The sequence below is a fragment of the Nicotiana tabacum genome, chromosome 23 (assembly GCF_000715075.1).
Source record: "Nicotiana tabacum cultivar K326 chromosome 23, ASM71507v2, whole genome shotgun sequence".
Classification (NCBI taxonomy): Eukaryota; Viridiplantae; Streptophyta; class Magnoliopsida; order Solanales; family Solanaceae; genus Nicotiana; species Nicotiana tabacum.
In genome coordinates, this window is record NC_134102.1 from 58,771,015 (window position 1) to 58,779,746 (window position 8,732).

Genomic DNA, 8,732 nt, shown 5'->3' on the forward strand with positions numbered 1-8,732 from the left:
CGGGGTACGCCAACTTCTTGGCCTCGGCCTCGAGCCTCTTAACATTTTCAAGCTTGGCCGATAAATCGAACCCCTGGGCTTGAACCTCTTTGAGGGCCTCCCTCCGGGACTGCCACTTCGCACGATCTACTATGGCCTTTAGGCATTCCTGAGCAGCCTCAACATCAGCTTTGTACTGGGCCACCATCTCATCGACATCGGCCTTGGCTATTTCAGCCACTGACTTGGCTGCTATAAGCTCCTTGGCGAGGGTTTCCCAATCGGCAACAGCCAAGCTCAGTTGAGTCTGGAGCTCCTCAATTTCCCGGGACCGTGCATCTTCTTCTCCTTCATCGATCGAAGTTGGGCCTCCGCCGAGGCCAATTGCTTCCGGGCTGTTTCCTTTTCAAAAGCCAACCGGTCCATCTTGTCCTTCCACTCCTCGGCCATGGCCTTGACATCGTCCATCCAACCCGGAGCTGGTCAACCCGATCAATCTTCGGCTGGACCTGTGGATTCTGACCGTTAGACACCGTGTCTAGCTCATCATCACTAACTTAAAAACATTTTACCTGTTCCAACAGGTCGACATGTTCTTTCTGAGCCGCATCCAACTCGGCTCGGAGGCTCTTGATTTCACCCTCACGTTACTCGCTGAGAAGTTTATACATGTTTCTTTTCTCAGCAAGCTCTTTGGCTTCGGCCTCGAGTTAGCTCAACTCATTTCGGTACCAGAGGAAGGTCTCGTGGTGGAGCACCAAGGCCTACAAATACGAGGAAAGATATTAGAATTATCAAAAAATTAGTTCAAATATCAGAAGAAAAATTGGAATCATCAGGAATTATCAATAGTTACCCGGTTCAGTGCCTGTTGTGCTTCGTTGAACAGGCATGGCGGGTCTACCTTATTCATTTTGGACTGGTCTTCTTCAGTCACCAGGCACCGAAGGTAACTGGCTATCCCTACGTGGTCGGAAAGAACCTGGGCATCCTCCGAAACGGTGATGATAATTCACCGTTTCCGACCAGGATCCGCACTCAGGGAAAGGAACTGGTTAACCAGTCTCGAGCTTGAGTTAGGCCCACCTTCCCCCGAGAACGAACTTTTCCTCGGTACCTTTAAGTCACCTAATCCAGTGACGTCCTCCGTGGCAGTGGAATCCATGCCATAAAAAAAACAGAGGAGGGGATCGTCCGCTCCGTGGGCCCCCTCGTTGGGTCGTTCTTTCACCGTTTGGGCCTCGTTGTACATAGACTCGGTAAACGAGGGTGACTCGGTGATGTCTATCACACTAAGTGCCTCCTTCGGGGCACTGCCTGCATCCCGAGAAGCCTCAGCCCTAGCCTCCTCATCGACCTCCCTAGTCTAAGGCAGATTGTCCTCACGGGTCTCTGGTTCAACGGCCCCCTGCTCTTCGAGGGGCGACGACTCGCGGGCCACAAAAACAAAAGGCTCTTCCCCCTCGGACTCGTCCCTAAGCCGATAGAGCAAGTCCAAAGCTGGTGCTCGGGAGCTAGTGTTTTCCTTTGGCTTGTGCACCAGCCTTCTCCTTGTTTTCTTTTTCTCCGAGCTCGGGGAACTCGGAGCCCTCCTCCTTTTCCTCTCTTCGGCTTGCCCCGGAGCAGGAGACTCAACAGGCAAGTCCTCGTCCCCGACCAACGGCCTAAGCTCGAGGTTCTTAGGCAAACCTGCAAAAGAAAGTAAAGGAGATAAGGACGCGATGTTAGAAGAAAAAGTTCAATACGACTTGTTCGGGAAAAGAACTCCCAACGGCCTTTTGACAGTTTGCGCCATGAGCGCTCGGAGTAGGGCATCTATGACACAATGCCCTCGACCCACTCCTTGAGTCGAGGGATAGCATTCGGAACTCGAGCAAGGGCTACAACATAACAAGCACTGATAAGAAAATGGAAGATAAGTCATAAAATCGACGCTTAAAGGGAGTACTTACTTGATGCGTTCCACCTTTCGGGGAACGACCTCCACTCGGCAGGTACCAGGTCTGCGGTCCTCACTCGAACAAAACGTCCTTGCCAACCCCAATCCCGGTCCTCATCGATGCTCGAGAACGGGGTTTTGCTGGCCCGGCGTACTAGCTTTATCACCCCCCCCCGAAAGATTCAGGGACTGTATAAGCGGAGTAGATTATCGATGGTGAACGAGAACCCATCGATTTTGTTCACAAAAGATCGGAGGAGTATCACGATCCTCCATATTGATGGATGATTCTTGCCTAGGCATACGTTGTACCTCTTGTAGAAGTCTAAAATGACTGGGTCTACCGGGCCCAATGTAAAGGAATAAGTGTAAATACTTAGATATCCCTCGACATGGGTGGTAATGGCCTCTTCGGGGTCGGGGATGATAGCATCCTAGGAAGCTCAAATCTATTCAAGGACAAGAATGAAGCTTTGGAATCTCAAAGAGGGCCTTTAACAAGATGTCAAGCTAAAGAGTTGCAAAACAAGGTCATTAGACTTCAAGTGCAAATAAAGAAGTTGTTAATTGGGATGGAGAGCTAAAGGATAAAGGATATGAGTTGTCTAGGTATTATACTTATTTTATGGTCCAAATTCATGTCCAAGAAAAGGTGGATTAGATCCCAAGAGACATCCTCGGAAGAAGGTCCAAATCAGGCCACTATTGGACTTATTTGGCACCTAAAAATATGTCCAAACTTGCAGCCCAATAAGTCCTACATGAAGCCACATTTTTATAACATAAAAAGGACTTACTTGCTGCCCAAGAAAGGTTCAATAGGCGTGATAGAAGTTGGGTACAAGTTGGTGCCAAGTTGCTTGCAAGTTGCCTTCAAGATTTTCAAGATCTTATCCATGATTGGTTTGCGACTTTTAAGATTCTATCCAAGATTGGTTTTAACTTATTTTCATATATTTTGGTACTAGATTTATTGCTTTCCTAGGTAGTTAAGATTATGTTTTCCTTTTCCTAAGATTGTTGGAGTTACTTTCCAAGATTGACTTGGTTTTTGTTTCCTAGTGTTTTTCCTTTTCCTAATGTATTTGAACTTGTTGTCCAAAGTAGTTTGGGACTTTATTTCCTTATTTTTAGGTAGAAATTTCGTGACCCCCTCTCTATATAAAGGGGTGTCCTCTTTATTTTTATATTTTAGATTATTATAGACTATTATCAATAAAAATTGTGAGATTTTTCTTGCACTCTTGTGTGTGGCTACTCTTGGATTTATTCTTCAACCTTCAAGACTCAACTTAAGGTGGTAAGATTAAACTCTTTCGAAATCTTAGATCACTTCTAGGTATTCAAGAAAAGTGATAAGTTTAGGCTTATTGTTGTTCTTGTTATTCTAAAGGGTCGGTTTCACAATCTATCTCTTGTTTTTAATTCTCTACCAAAGGCAATTAGTTCTTTGTTAGCTAATTGTTGTTGTTAGGATTCAACTTCAAGAATAGACTTCTTGAATTCAAGAAACTCTTTCTTGAATTCAATCTATCTTTAATTTTCCGTTGTTTTTTTGTTTCTTTATTTTCTTTTAGCTTCCGCACGTTTCTTGATTTTCTTTAGTAATTCTTGGACCTTTATCGTGTTGTTATCAAGTGGTATCAAAGAATAGGCTAATCAAGATTTCAATCTTGATAATCTTGGGAGGTTCTTGAGCAAAACAAAACAAAACAAAATAAAACACCCCAAAAAAAACAAAAATCAGCCAAAAGAAAAGCATTATGGCTCATTATTATGTGTAGAATCCCAGTGTTATTTGGTTTCCAAGTCAAGAAAGGAAACAAGAAGAGGGGATCCTAGTTCTTGAAGATTAAGGTAACTTCTTTCCTTATTCTTGTGGGTTTTGGGTTTCCTAAATTCTTTCCTTATTTTTTCTACATAACCAGTTCCTATTCTTCCAAGGTTTGGTCCTTCACTTTCCTTTTCTTTTTCTAACTCCACATTCTTATCACTAAGGGTTGTGACTAGTAAGGTTTATTAATAAATCTAAAGTTTAACGACCAAGAGTTGCTTTGAGTGGAAAAAGGCAAGAGAGGCGAGAACATTAGAGGAAAAAGCCAAAATTTGAGAGATACATAATTCTTCTAATCTTTGTTCAAGATGTTTCAAACAGGTAGTTATAGTGAAAGGAGGCGAGCTATGACTCAACAACTTGAAAAGTCGAACTTACAGTATACTGAATGGAAGGAAGACAATGGTAAAATTATTTTTCAAACAAGAGCTAAAGTGATGTCTGCGATTTGTGCCCTTAGAATTGACAAAGAGTTTGGCTATAACTCAATTAGCACTTATATGGTTGAAAAATTGAACTTGCCTTGTGTTGAGCATATTGAACCCTACATGTTGAGAGGAGTAAAGGTAGATAAAAGAGTGTTATTACTATTCTCTATTGGAAGGTATGAGGATGCGATCTGGTGTGATGTGATTCCCATGAATAATTATCATATCTTGTTGGGAAAGCCATGGTATACCTATAGAAGAGCTTCATATAACATGAAAAAAAATAGATACTCTTTTGAGGTTAACGGGAAGAAACTTATTCTTAGACCTTTGACTCCCTCACAAATTTATGAAGATGAAAAGACTGTTAAAGAGAATATGGAAAAATATGAGAGAGAAAAGAATGAGAAGAGTAAGGGAATGCATGTTGACATCCCAAGAGAGGAAAAAGGAGAGATTGTATTGAGTGAAGAGAATGTGATGTCAATTGAGAAAAAGAGTGACTTGAGGGAAAAGAAAAGAGAGAAGGCAATGAGATAAGAAAAGTCTTTGAGGTAGAGAGAGAAAAACAAGAGAGTTTGAGTAAAGAAGAAGAAAAAAACTTTAGTGAGAGAAAAGAGGCTAAGGGTGAGGGAAAAGTTAGTTTTGTGATAAAAGCCAAAGAGAGTGTAAGCAAGAATAAAATTTCTTTACTTCCTAACCCATTAACTCATTCTTGTTTTAGTTCTTGTGATTTTGTGCAGCCACGTGTTGAAAGACCTTTTGAAAGGAGAGGTGAGGCGCGAGAAATGGTGGTAAAGGATCCAATTGGATTCCAACATGAATTAGGCGAAATTAATTCTTGTTGGATGGTGGAAGATAAAAGCTTGGTTAAATTCTTTGTTATTGAACCTTTTGACTATTTTAATTCTTATTTACATGTTTATGACATGGAGTTTCCTAAAGCCATTGCTAAGCTGGAATCATTGCATAAAAGAATACAAGGTAATGTTGTTCCATTAGTAAATAAGTCCAAGTATGATATGTATAATTGGTTCATTCACATTCTTGGCCTTCCTAGAATACCTAAGGTATTTTTGGAGGTAATGAACTATACTCTTATTTCTTATGTTGGTGACTTTATAATTTTTGTGGATGATATTTTGATGCATATCAAGTCATTAACTGTAATATCTAAGTTAAAGTGCAAGAGTAATTTGCTTCCTTTTGAAATTGAGTATGACATAGATGATTATGCATTCCAACTTGGTGGAAAGAGGCATGAAATTTATGAGAAGAGGCTTGCTAATGAGTTAAATGTTCTTTCTTCTCTTATTCAAGTGTCTAATAAGTTTTCATGTGATAAATTACTAGAATGTGAGTTTTGTTGTTTGATGAGAAGTCATTCCTCTAGGCATGTTGATTGTGAGCCTGTAAAAGTGTTTGCTACTATTAAAGAGGATATGCATGATTATTGTGACGTTAGTGATCAAATACTCTTTCATGAACCTATCTATGACTCTTTCTGTGACAGTTTGAGCAATTATGTAGAATCCATTGATGTTGCGAATATTATTGGGGAAAGTTATAATCATGAGCTTGAATGTATTGAAATTTGTATTTTGGAATTTATGGGTTCTTCTGACCTTTATGAGAATTTATGTGCTTCTTTGAATAACTTACATGTAGAAGAATCCATGGGATTTATAATTGATACTTGGCTATATCATAAGAGTGTCTTATTTGATACATGTGGCAGAGATACTTGTGTTAAATGGATGCATGACCAATATTTTATAATTTTTTTGGCATGCACATGTTTGGACTACCTTATTGACAAGATCGCATTGCAAATTTTATTACATAGTGCATCTAAGAGAGGTTTTTATTGGACAACTCTAAGTAGGCATAAATTTTATTGGGATGATGATGTCCATATGCTTTATAAAGGAGCATTTATACCTATTAGGCTTAATTGGGTTAAGTGGACACATGGTCACTATTTTATTTTATTCCTACTATTTTTTCAGATTAGTGGATGCCATTTACTAGTGCATGACTTCTTTTTCTTGCAAGGTCGAAATTCGAGGACGAATTTTCTTCAAGAAGAAGGGAATGATAGCATCCTAGGAAGCTCAAATCTATTCAAGGATAAGAATGAAGCTTTGGAATCTCAAAGAGGGCCTTTAACAAGATGTCAAGCTAAAGAGTTGCAAAACAAGGTCATTAGACTTCAAGTGCAAATAAAGAAGTTGTTAATTGGGATGGAGAGCTAAAGGATAAAGGATATGAGTTGTCTAGGTATTATACTTATTTTATGGTCCAAATTCATGTCCAAGAAAAGGTGGATTAGATCCCAAGAGACATCCTCGGAAGAAGGTCCAAATCAGGCCACTATTGGACTTATTTGGCACCTAAAAATGTGTCCAAACTTGCAGCCCAATAAGTCCTACATGAAGCCACATTTTTATAACATAAAAAGGACTTACTTGCTGCCCAAGAAAGGTTCAATAGGCGTGATAGAAGTTGGGTACAAGTTGGTGCCAAGTTGCTTGCAAGTTGCCTTCAAGATTTCCAAGATCTTATCCATGATTGGTTTGCGACTTTCAAGATTCTATCCAAGATTGGTTTTAACTTATTTTCATATATTTTGGTACTAGATTTATTGCTTTCCTAGGTAGTTAAGATTATGTTTTCCTTTTCCTAAGATTGTTGGAGTTACTTTCCAAGATTGACTTGATTTTTGTTTCCTAGTGTTTTTCCTTTTCCTAATGTATTTGGACTTGTTGTCCAAAGTAGTTTAGGACTTTATTTTCTTGTTTTTAGGTAGAAATTTCGTGACCCCCTCTCTATATAAAGGGGTGTCCTCTTTATTTTTATATTTTAGATTATTATAGACTATTATCAATAAAAATTGTGAGATTTTTCTTACACTCTTGTGTGTGGCTACTCTTAGATTTATTCTTCAACCTTCAAGACTCAACTTAAGGTGGTAAGATTAAACTCTTTCGAAATCTTAGATCACTTCTAGGTATTCAAGAAAAGTGATAAGTTTAGGCTTATTGTTGTTCTTGTTATTCTAAAGGGTCGGTTTCACAATCTATCTCTTGTTTTTAATTCTCTACCAAAGGCAATTAGTTCTTTTTTAGCTAATTGTTGTTGTTAGGATTCAACTTCAAGAATAGACTTCTTGAATTCAAGAAACTCTTTCTTGAATTCAATCTATCTTTAATTTTCCGTTGTTTTTTTGTTTCTTTATTTTCTTTTAGCTTCCGCACGTTTCTTGATTTTCTTTAGTAATTCTTGGACCTTTATCGTGTTGTTATCAGGGAACCACTATATCTTTGTCGGCCCAGTTGCAGTCTTTTCGGACCGTAGGGAGGACCTCTTCGGTAATTGAGCAGATGTATCGCGAGGCCTCCTCACACCGACCCTGTGCAGAAGAAGGCTTCTCAACCTTAAAGTCGTCGGTGACCGAACAGCCACCGGGGATGAACATCTTCAAGGGGGGCTCTTCCGCCGGTTCATCAATGGGACGGTCTCCTCGACCTCAGTAGTCGGTCGCGAGAAAGAAGGAGCATCCTTCTGAGGAACAGATTTTGAGGTTTTTGCCATTGTTATGGAAGAAAAAGCTTGGAAAAGATGGAGAAAGAGTGAAAGTTGAAAGATCAGACTTGTTGGCTTGAGTAGGAGATGGGTAAAAGTGTTTGCAAAGTACTGAAGAACCTTGGGTAACGGGGGTAAAAATGCTAGAGAATATTGAAATCCTAAAGGTACGAAGGTAGAAGATTTGGTGTAAAGTGAAAAATGGATAGAAGAGGGCGTATTTATAGGGGTTCAACGACGTTTCACATCCAAGGACGGCCGACCGGCGGCTGACATGCATTTAATGCCATGACTGACGAGACGTTTCAGATGTTTTGTCGTTTCTGTCGCGATATGTCGAAGTAAGAATCAGGAGCTCATGTCGTTTCTCGTCATTTACTCTCCGAGAAACGAGGGAACTATCTGTATACGGGTAAAATCGGGCTCATGGTACACCCCGGTCTCCGACAAAATAAGCCAAGCTCGAGACGTGATGACAGGGGACCGAAATCAAGGCAAAAGTCTCATCGAGTCACGGTTCGAAATTGGTCTTAGCCTTGAACGACTTTGAAGAACATTGTTGGGCAATCAAGCACGACCAACGGAGGGCAGTTATATCCTTGACCGGTCGGGGATCACGGCGGGGATCTTGACACGTATCGATGAAGAATCGGCAATCAGTTAATCAGAGGATTTTTTACCTTTTATAGAGTTGTACCTCGAGTAGGATTCCCCTACTATATAAAGGGGGTCTGATAATTCATTAAAGACATGGTAACACACATTCCAAAGCAATATATTATTATTTTCTCTGTTATTAGCTCTTTACCTTGCTCATCAATGCTGGCCATAGCGAGCCCGGATCGAGGACAAATTTTTCACTAAGGCTGGAACTATCCCCTCGTGCGGTTTGAATCTGTTTTATCTTTGTTTGTTCAATTTAACTTAATCTATCGCTTTGAATCAAATTAATCCGCGTATCTTTAAA